This window comes from Mustela putorius, unplaced genomic scaffold (genome assembly GCF_011764305.1).
Source record: "Mustela putorius furo isolate JIRA1106 unplaced genomic scaffold, ASM1176430v1.1 tig00003869_pilon_pilon_pilon, whole genome shotgun sequence".
Taxonomy (NCBI): Eukaryota; Metazoa; Chordata; class Mammalia; order Carnivora; family Mustelidae; genus Mustela; species Mustela putorius.
This window is the reverse complement of record NW_025422021.1, coordinates 31,544,393-31,553,882: the sequence shown is the minus strand read 5'-3', so window position 1 is coordinate 31,553,882 and position 9,490 is coordinate 31,544,393. Positions and strand designations below refer to the sequence as shown.

The window sequence follows — 9,490 nt, the reverse complement described above, 5'->3', positions numbered from 1 at the left end:
GCTGAGAAATCTTCATAACTATGTGCATTGATACCTTAAGGTAGCCACTGGTCAAAGAAAAATGTTTTATTTTCAAATAAAGAAGAAGAGTAAGCAAGAAAAACCTGAGCAATGTAACAAAAACTATAACAGCAATAATAGTAAAGCACAGAAATGTTAGGCACCAGGGATCATAATAAAAGGTAAAAAGCAGACAAAGCAAAACTCTATTAGGGCAACCCACCACCGAATGGTGATGGTGTCTAAGTCCCTGTTGTTGCGGGAAAAGAAGAAAGCATGCCCACAGGATGGGCCCAAAAGCCGGTGAGCAGGGGGCCTCGGAGGGGGCAGCGCCCCAGCCCCCAGAGTGAATGAATGAATGAGCCAGGTAGACGCACAATAAAGGAAGAACACAGGTGCGAGTATGGTCATCAGAAAACAGCGCAAGACCGCCTGGAAAAGTGGAGAAGTGCATCCAAAGGGCTTCTTCATATGAAAGTCGTAGTTCAGCCAACAGCCAGCACCTGTTCTGTGCTGCAAGTGGTCACACGTGATCTCGGTCAGAGGTACCTGAGTTCATCTTCCAGACCACTCTTTCCCATTGCTCTTCCATTTGGCCGTGGGGACACTGAGTCAGTGGCATCCCCACCTTGCCTCAGGTGGCTGAGCCCGTCCCACCGGGGCCCCTGAGCACAGGTCCCACGACAAAGGGATGGAGCTCAGGAGCAGTGGAGGGGAGCGGCAGAAAATAGCTCCTGAGCCTTGAAGAAACCAGGAGCAACAGAACAATGAAGGAAATGTTCTAGCTCAGCGGGGTGACTAACACACTTGGCTCTGTGGCTCACACCACTCCTCCAAACACATCACATGGAGTGCTTCAAACCCCTGTGAATCATTTAATTATATCTTCCTGGGATAGTTGAGTTGGGGCATTAAATCAGATCCTGGGCCAAAAAGGACATCTTGGAAATCACATATTTTTAAAATGTTTCAATTGCTTGAGCCAGACGCTCTGATCACTGTGCAATAAAATCAGAAATTGATCCCCAAAAGGGGAGCACTGGAAAATATCAAACCAGCTGGGAGCTTTCCAAAAACTCTTAACTCTGTGCTGAAAGAGAAAATAAAGCCTTGTAAGAGACCAATGAAGTCATGGCAGCCACAGGGCCCCACACCAGAACTTACGACATGAGGCTGACCCTGTCATCAGGAGAAAATCCATGCCTTAAATGGGCCACGAGCTAGCAAGAAAGAAGTTGAGTGACTAAGTAGGCAGCTTAGGAGAACAGCTAATTTATCAGGAGAGAGTAGGAGAATCTTCTCAGTAAAGACAAGAGCAGGTGTTAATAAAACAGAAACTGAAGGGGCATGGGTAGAATGGACACACAAATTCAAAAGTAGACCCCTTAAAAACAAACAGAACAAGAGATTTAAAAAAAAAAACAACAGAAGACATAAAACCTCAGCAAGGCTGGTATATATGGAAAAGAACAGAAATTTATTATAGATTAATCTATTACCTATTAATCTATTATAGTATCTATTGATCTAATATCTATTACAGATTAATACTGTTAGGAAAAATAACAGGTTTACCCACAGATACAGAAGAGACTGGTCTTTAATCGTAAGAGAATGCTGTGCGCTACTCTGTGGAAAACAATCTTAAAATCTCCATAAACTAAATGATTTTTTCAAATATGTAACTTACCACAGGTAAATCCTGAAGAGGTAAGAGACCCATAAAGACAGATTCTCTTAAAATACTGAGTCATAAAAAAAAAAAAAATTCCCAGTGACTCTCTGTTCAGTTACGGGTAAGTCTATGATTTCAAATCAAATGTAATTGTGATACCAAACAAAGCAGAACACAAAAAAAATAAAATCAAAGACTAATTTTCCCATGAAGACATATGAAAATCATCCATAGAAATTCAATGGTTTGTTGGGAGAATTATGCTCTCTGAACAAGCGATAATGATTCTGGGAGTGTGATATTTCTTACCATGAATGATCACATGAAGAGAGGAGGGCAGCCCTGTGACTTGGCTGCCCATGTAATGATCCGTTTGTAACTTTAGTGAAATATTTTAGGAAATAACAGAAAACACAGAGGATGTTTGTGGAAGGGGTGTGATATCCTGGGGCTTCTGCCCCACGTGCCTCCACACTGAATGAGGGATCGTATGGCTTAGTCTTCAGATCCGGGTGGTGTAGGACCAAGAGTGGTTGTCTGCTCAGAGATAGGCGGCTCTAGGAGATGGGGCTGGAGTGAGCCACAGGATAGCGTTTGTGGGCATGGCCTGGATGACCAGGGGCACCTCTTTCTGGGAAGGAGTGGCCATTTGACAGTTTCCTACTAATGAGACATAAACAGAAACCCTTCTGGATGAAACTTTTATTTTCCTGATAATAGAAAACAACACACCCCTTTTGTCCTCTTCTTCCTCTTCTCCCTTCCTGGAACTCAGAGGTAATGCCTGGAGGTACAGCAACTAGATTGTAACAACGAGAACAAATGCCACATGGTAAATCTAGTCAAGAAATAGGACAGAAACAACCAGAGTCCTTGATGATACTGCTGAGTCAACCATGCGTGGCTCCTCTATCTTATTTCTATATTTATATTTAAATGTACCTAACTTTTATATTAATAATTTAATAAGATTACATAATATTATGTATTGTTCCAGCTGCTTTAGAAAACAGTGCGGCAGCATCCATGTAAAGCTGAATGTTTGCACGTTCTGACTCTGCGGTTGGGCACTCACGTACATGGACGTTCGCCACACACATGTGTGTGTATGTACGCCGAGTGGCAGGTCAGCCCAGGGCGCCGGAACACCAATCCTGGGGGCACCGGACCACCAATCCCGGTGGCCCAAAACTGTTCAGCGTTCGCGTGCGCGTGGGTAGCACATGCCTGACTCTGTCTGCTCCTACATGCTCGGTTGTTCAGCAACGAAAAGTCACAACCACCAGCCACACCCGAGCAGGATTCGCGACGGAAGTCCCACCCAAAATGGTACAGGTGTTATTCCATTTGTGAGAAGTTTTAAAGTAGGTGGGACTCCTCTCTGGGAAGGGGGTTACCTTCAGGAGGTGGGAGGGAGCCTGCCAGACGACGGGAAATGTTCTTTTTCTTGGCTTGGGGGCTGCTCACACAGACGTGCCCACCTCGTCAACTTAACTGTTGAATGCTTGCATTTCGTGAGCTCCTCCATATGTGTGATCTGCTTCAGGAAAGTGTAGTCAAAAGCCTACCAGCAATTTCAAAACAACTGATTGACACTAAAACCATGGCAAGACTCTACGGAATTCCCCTTTGGAAAGAGGGTAGGTTCACCTTTGAATTTATAACAGCAAACCCAGAAAACAGCATCTGTCCATGGCCTGAGCAGCCCTGTGTCCCTTGCATTTCATTCAGCCTCAGGACAGAGCTGCCCCCGCAGAGGCGGGGACCTGGGGCGCCCCATCCTCGAGGCTCTGGGGACCTGCGGTGGGGAGCTGTTGAGCAATGCAGGTGCGCATGGGGAGGGAAGGGAGATAGGAAATAGCTTGAACTGAGCTCCTGAAGGATCTGGCAGCCGGCAAAGTCACAGCAAATACATGACTCTTGGCCCCTTTTCCTCACACCCCGGAATGTGGCTTCCGGCTTGCATGTGGGCATATGTGTGCCACAGGATTGGGGTAGGGGGGACGGAGCATGCCCAGCCTGCTGCGCCCCTGCAGCCTGCACCAGGTCTGTGCCTCCAGGCCTGTGGGCAAGAGTTTCCTCCTCGGGGCTCCTGCTGGCCCGTTTATGGAGGCGGGCAGGCAAGCGGACAGCGTCATTATTGAAAAGCTCCGTGAGATATGATTGGGCCTTGATTAGGGTGCAGCGATAGGGAACCCCCTTGCCTTGCTGCTGGGACGGAGAGAATCCAGTCTGAGCAAATGCAATCAAGAACATTGGCAAGGGGAGCTTTCTGGGCATCTCTGGGTAGCCCTAGAGGGCCCCTGCCCGTCGACTTTGGGGATGTATTTGTTCTGAAAAGAGCCCATCGCTCTGGTTGACACAAGAGCCAGACATTGCTGGATTGGAGGGGGAATTCACCCACGTCCCCGACATCTGTTTGAACATTCCAGCCCTCACCTACCACCTCCAGCTCTGGGCCCGGGGCTGGCTCAGCCACAGCCTCTCCATTCCGCCGCTGCCCAGCCCACACTGCCTGGCCTGATCCAGAAGTGGCCGCTGCCAGAGTAGCCCTCCATGTCCGGCGCCCTGCACTCTGATGCCTAGGGAGAGAGAGGTCACACGCCAAGAAGTGGAAGTCAAAGGGAGACAGGGATAGGGTCTGGAGGAAGGCGCAGGAGAGGAGTCTGCATGGCCCCGGGACACTGCAGCCTTTGGGGCGGCTTGGTCCCTGTGAGCAGAGCTGCTGTGAGGTGTGCAGGGGCACGTGGACGGGGAAAGAAGGCAGAGCCTGTGGGAACAGGGTGGTGTAATCCAGCTGTGAGGGAAGGAAATCCTGCCCTCTCGATGCCATGAGCGGAGCTGGAGAACACAGTGCTGAGGGACAGAAGCCAGACAGGAAAGGCACACACGGTGTGAACTTACCCGCTTGCGGAATCTGAGACTGCCAAACTCAGACTGCGCAGGCAGAGGACGGGAGGGCCTGCGGGAGCTGCCGACCACGGGGCCTGGAGCCACAGCCACCCACGGGGAAGGAGATCCAACGCGCAGTAGCCTGACCACGGCCCAAAACGCGAACTTGAGACTTGCTGAGACGGCAGATCGCAGTGTCATCACCTAAAATAAAGAAAAAGAGAGATGCAGGGACGGAGGGTCACCGCAACAGCACGACGGGGTGGGGGGTGGGGAGATGCTGCTTAGCCCACCTGTGGCGACCCTCCCGTGGCCTGCTCAGGCGTGAGATCGTCTAGCTATTCACCTTTCATATGGACGACTCTAGAATCCTCTGTCATTCCTTGATAACAAAAGCAGACCACGGATTTTCAGAGGGGCAAGCAAGCCCCCTGGGGACTCTTCCGTGGAGGCAAACAGACCCTGACGCAGCCACTGGTCCAGCTGGGCAGGACCAATCAGCTCCTGAGTCCAGGAACGCAGGCAAGCTCCCCGTGGGCTGGGTGTGGAGCGTGAACTGCAGTGGCCGTTTCTCCAAGCCCCTTTCCAGTGCCGGGATCTGCACAGCCTCTCCCTTAACAGCTGGGTCACACGTGGGTTGGCCCATGGCGGCATGCCATGTACTTGAACGCCCTTCTTTCTGCCGGCCCGTGGCCTAGTCTGGGTGATGGATCACCTTGGCATGGGCCTCCAGTGTTTTCAATCTTCCAGAAAAGTTCATTTCAGTTCTGTGAGCAGTTTGGTGGCAAGCATCCTGCAAGGGAGCTGGGAGGCCTGCGTTCCGATCCTGATGAGGCCGAAAGCAGCTCCAGCACTGGGTGGGCTCGCAGGGTGGGCTGAGCTGAGAGCCCTCTGTCCCAGGGGTCCCAGAAGGAGCAGGCAGCCCGGGAGGATGACGCCGGCTAAGGGGGGGTCAGTGTGTGCAGAACCAGAGGAGAGCCCCATGGACTCGGGCTGGTAAGGGGTGGGGCCTGTCTTCTCTAGACTGTGAGGTGAAGGGGGGTCAGAGGGGAGTATGGCCTGTGACCTTGGGAGGAGGCATCCCACTCTTCCCCTGTGAAGATGAGCAGGCTCCGGGGGCCGAGAAATCCCTGCAAGTATTTCGAAGGAAAAGGGAACATTTCCTCAAGCGGCAGGTGGAGAGAATTGCAGCTAGGCCAATTGCAGAAGATCTGCCCCCGGAGGACACAAGCTCCCTCGAGTCATGGAGAAAAAGACAAATTGCTGAAAAGAAAGTGGTGAAGACCATGAGGCTACAGCTCACAGGGGGAGAAAGGCCAAGGCGCAGAAACATCCGGAAAGAGGCCAGACTTCACAGGCGCCAGGAGAAGCGGCTAGAGCAACCGTGCTGGGTCATGGTCTGGGCCAGAGCCCAGGCCAAGGTCAGGGCTCATGGGCTCCCCCAAGCAGAGTTTGCAGCCCAGGACACACCAGCGGCAGCTTCCAGCCAAGCCCATCACTGCCACACCGTGAGCTGTGTACACGACGTGTGGGGGGACACAGCCTAGACACCCCGCGGGGCTGGTGGCTGGGCAGAGCTCACAACAAAGGCTGCTCCCGGAACGGACCAAGAACAGGGACCCATAGCAGGACATCAGGGCACCTGGGTGCCACGGCCCTGTGGGGACCAACACGAATGAGTGAGTCCATTCCCCATGATGCTGTGGCATGGAGAGCACCCACATAAATGCATCGTAGGGCAGCTGATGAAAACCGAGGTTACACTCAGATCACGCCCCGACATGTGTGTAGATGCTCCACAGAGAAGAAGCGAAGAAGCGGCCATTTACGGAGCCTCCACAGGGCAGGAGGGCCCCTGCGGAGCAAGAGGGCCCCAGAGGGAGCCCAGGGGTCGCCTTAGATTTCATCCGTGCCCTCCTGCAGGGCCCTGGCGTTGCTGTGCACACATGTCTCTCTTAGCAGCGGTCACGCCCTGGGGCCTGGCTCTGAGCCTCTGCTTCTGACCTGGATGGCGGATCACCCCCCTTCCCCCATCCCAGCCCCTGGGGCAGCATCCAGGCCCTTCCACAGCCTCCTGAATGCACACTCTATAGGGCCTGTGTCTGAAGCTGGGGCTCAAAGCAACCGTGCACTCCTCCTATGCGCCCTCTCTCGCTATTTCATGGGACTGTCTCCCCGTGTATGGGCCCCACTGTGGCCCTGCGTAGGTGAGCAGCTCAGGACCTTTAGGCCAAAGACTGCTGGTAGGGGGCTCAGGGGCTGACCCTCCCCCAAGACTTGTATCGTCATCCTGGGTCCTGAGCTCAGGGCAGGAGACACTCCCCCTTAACCCCACACAAGTCCACACCCCACGTCTGCACCCCACTTTCCTTTCCCCTCATTTCAGTTGGTTTTGCTCATCCCCGTGCGAGCCCTTGCCACTCTCTGGAAAGTCTCTCACCTGCCAGACAACATGGCCCGCTCCGGTGCAGACTTGGGCTCTCACAGGGGCCTCACGGGGAAGGCAGCGCCCCTTGAGTCAGCAGGCCCCATCAACACAGCTGCTCACTCACTGGCCTTCTCAATTCCAACAAGCCGTGCAGTAGCGGGGGAGAGCCCGCTCTGCAGGGACCCATTGGACCCGGCATTCCCATGCCTCCACCGCTATCCTCTAGGGGAGGCCAGGGCTGGAACTAGTGCCCAGGGCAACCCAGGGGCCTTCCTCGAAGAGGGGGCCCAACCTGAGCAGCACAGGGACTTTTCAGAGGCCACTCCTCCCCTGAATGGGAGCAGGCAGGACATCCCAACACCCATCCAGATGTGTTTCTCAGTCATCTCTCCCCTGTCCTCTCCACTTTCTTGGGGTGCCTCCCAGACACTAGGTTGTGACACCAAGATGGACAGACATAGCATAGGTTCTGGAGGGTCCCAGGTGGGTGCAGAACACAGACCTGCGACCTACCCTCGAGCTATGGGTCTGTCTAAGGAGGAGCCGTCCCACCTCACCCTCCAGGTCAAGGGACTCCAGGGAGGACCACAGGGACTAAGGGGGCAAGAGGGCCTTGATGGGGGGGTGGGGCAGGAGTGCAGAGGCCACGGCTCCAGCTCCGTGGCAAGCCCACCTTCTATAAGTTTGAGACAAAACCCAAACTACCTCAAGAAATCCTTTAATTAATGCACAGAAGGTAATCGGTGTTGGTGAGAATTGCTTTAACAGGAATAATCTAACCTTTAGCAAGGAATGATATTTTGTACATTGGTCAACATTCAAATGCCCTTGGACCTGTGGCCACCATCAACAGATGAGAAAGGGTGAGAGGCCAATGAGCATCTCAGGCAGAGACGGGCCTTGGCGACTCAGCGTGCCCCCCGTCCTTGTCCTCACTAAGCAAGCTGATATGTCCTTGGGTTTCCACGTGCCGTGGGCTGCGGAAACAGCACTTCTTCCCAGCATCTTCTATATGTGTAAAAGTCCTTTATTATAGTCTACTTGTGGATCCGGTGACTTCACAACTGGGAGCATCAGCCAAAAGGAAAACTGGTGCGGTTACGGCCATTGACTGTCTAGATTTGCAAACCCCTCCATGTGGGCCGAGCAGTCCTGTCACTGGGGATCCTCGGTCCAGGTGGCCGGCCCTGGCCCTGGCAGCCCTTTGGCCTGAAGAGCTCAGGTGGCCCCCAGCTGGTCTGGGTATGGGTCTGGGGTCTTTAAAAGGAAGGGAGAGCTGCAGGTGCCCCTTCCCCACAGTCTGTCCATCAGGCTCTCGGATAGGCTGTGCCAGCAGACGGACAGCACGGGTCTCCAGGGTTGCAGGGCCCACAGTCAGCTGAGGCTGGGGGCGGGGCTGCAGTTGTCTCTCAGCACCCCCAGGAGCTGCCCAGCGCAGTAGGGGCCCCAGCCAAGGACACCAGAAGGGCTGGGACAGGCCAAGTCACAGGTGCCCATGCCCAGGGGGTCCTGGTCCATGTGGTCCTCCAGGGACCTGGCCACAGGGCCTGGTGCTGGGTGCCAGGACCTGGGCACAGAGGACAGTCCTGGGGTGCAGCTGCCATCCCCTCGGGAAAGGCCCTGTGTCCAGCAGCCTGGATCTTAGCTAGGGAAGCGCCCTTCACACAGGGTGGGGTACATGGGGCAGGGGCTCTGGGAAATGAGATGGGTTTCTTTGCGTCCATCCACATTGGTTGCCGTGGTGCCAGCTGTGGCTTTTGTCCAGGGCTCAGGTCTGTGAGTTTGGGTGGCAGCGAGGCCTGCTGCTCAGGAACACATCTCCTTAGCTCTGGCTGGAAACCCGAGACCGCAGCAGGTGTGGCTTGCCCTAGGCGAACCACCACACAGATCCTCAGGGCTCCACCACCAGCCCCCAGAAGCTTCCGGACACTCTCTGAAAAGATCCAGGGAGACTTGTTGTCTGTCAGGCATTGAGGGGGTGGGTGTTGTTGGCCTGTTCTCATTTACAAAGCCAGGGAGACTCAGGGCAACAGCCGAGGGAAGGTCGGGTTTCCTCCCAAGTGCAGCCTGCTGGGCCGCCAGGCCTGTAAGAATGTGGCACTGGTAGATGGCGGAGCCTCGGGTCGAGTTTCTCCCGGGAGATAGAAGCCCATTGTTGGCGGCCTTCCCACGGCGTTTCCCAGGGAGAGCCAAGGCGTCCGGGGGCCCAGGTTCCCCCAGCTCATCTGGGGGAGCCACGGGGGCTTTAGAAAGATGAGCCAATAGGGGTGGATCAGGTTTGTTTCAGGCCTGGGAATGCGGTTAAAGGACCCTTGGTGGCTTCTGAAGCAGAGCCAGGAGGAAGGGCTTTGACCCCCCTGCAGTCAGTGCTGCTCCTGACGGCTAATGCCCAGCTGCCCTGGACAGAGGCCCCGAGAAAACCCAGACACCCTCCACAGGGACGTCAGATGAGGAGTCCACCCCTCACAGGCACGGAAGGGCACAGGCCAGGATGT

At 54.3% G+C, this 9,490-nt stretch overlaps 1 long non-coding RNA gene across 2 annotated transcripts; it reads right to left on the bottom strand.

Annotated features, from left to right (window-relative positions):
• Positions 1–1,970: 1,970 nt before the first annotated feature.
• Positions 1,971–5,140, bottom strand: LOC101669968. 2 transcript variants are annotated; one of them, XR_001178052.2, is made up of 5 exons: positions 4,914–5,140; positions 4,580–4,771; positions 4,115–4,257; positions 3,073–3,212; positions 1,971–2,474 (listed from the first exon to the last, which is right to left on the bottom strand). It is a non-coding gene; the product is annotated as an uncharacterized LOC101669968 (long non-coding RNA). The 2 variants fall into 2 exon arrangements; XR_006602507.1 differs by having other exon boundaries at positions 4,119–4,257.
• Positions 5,141–9,490: the final 4,350 nt, after the last annotated feature.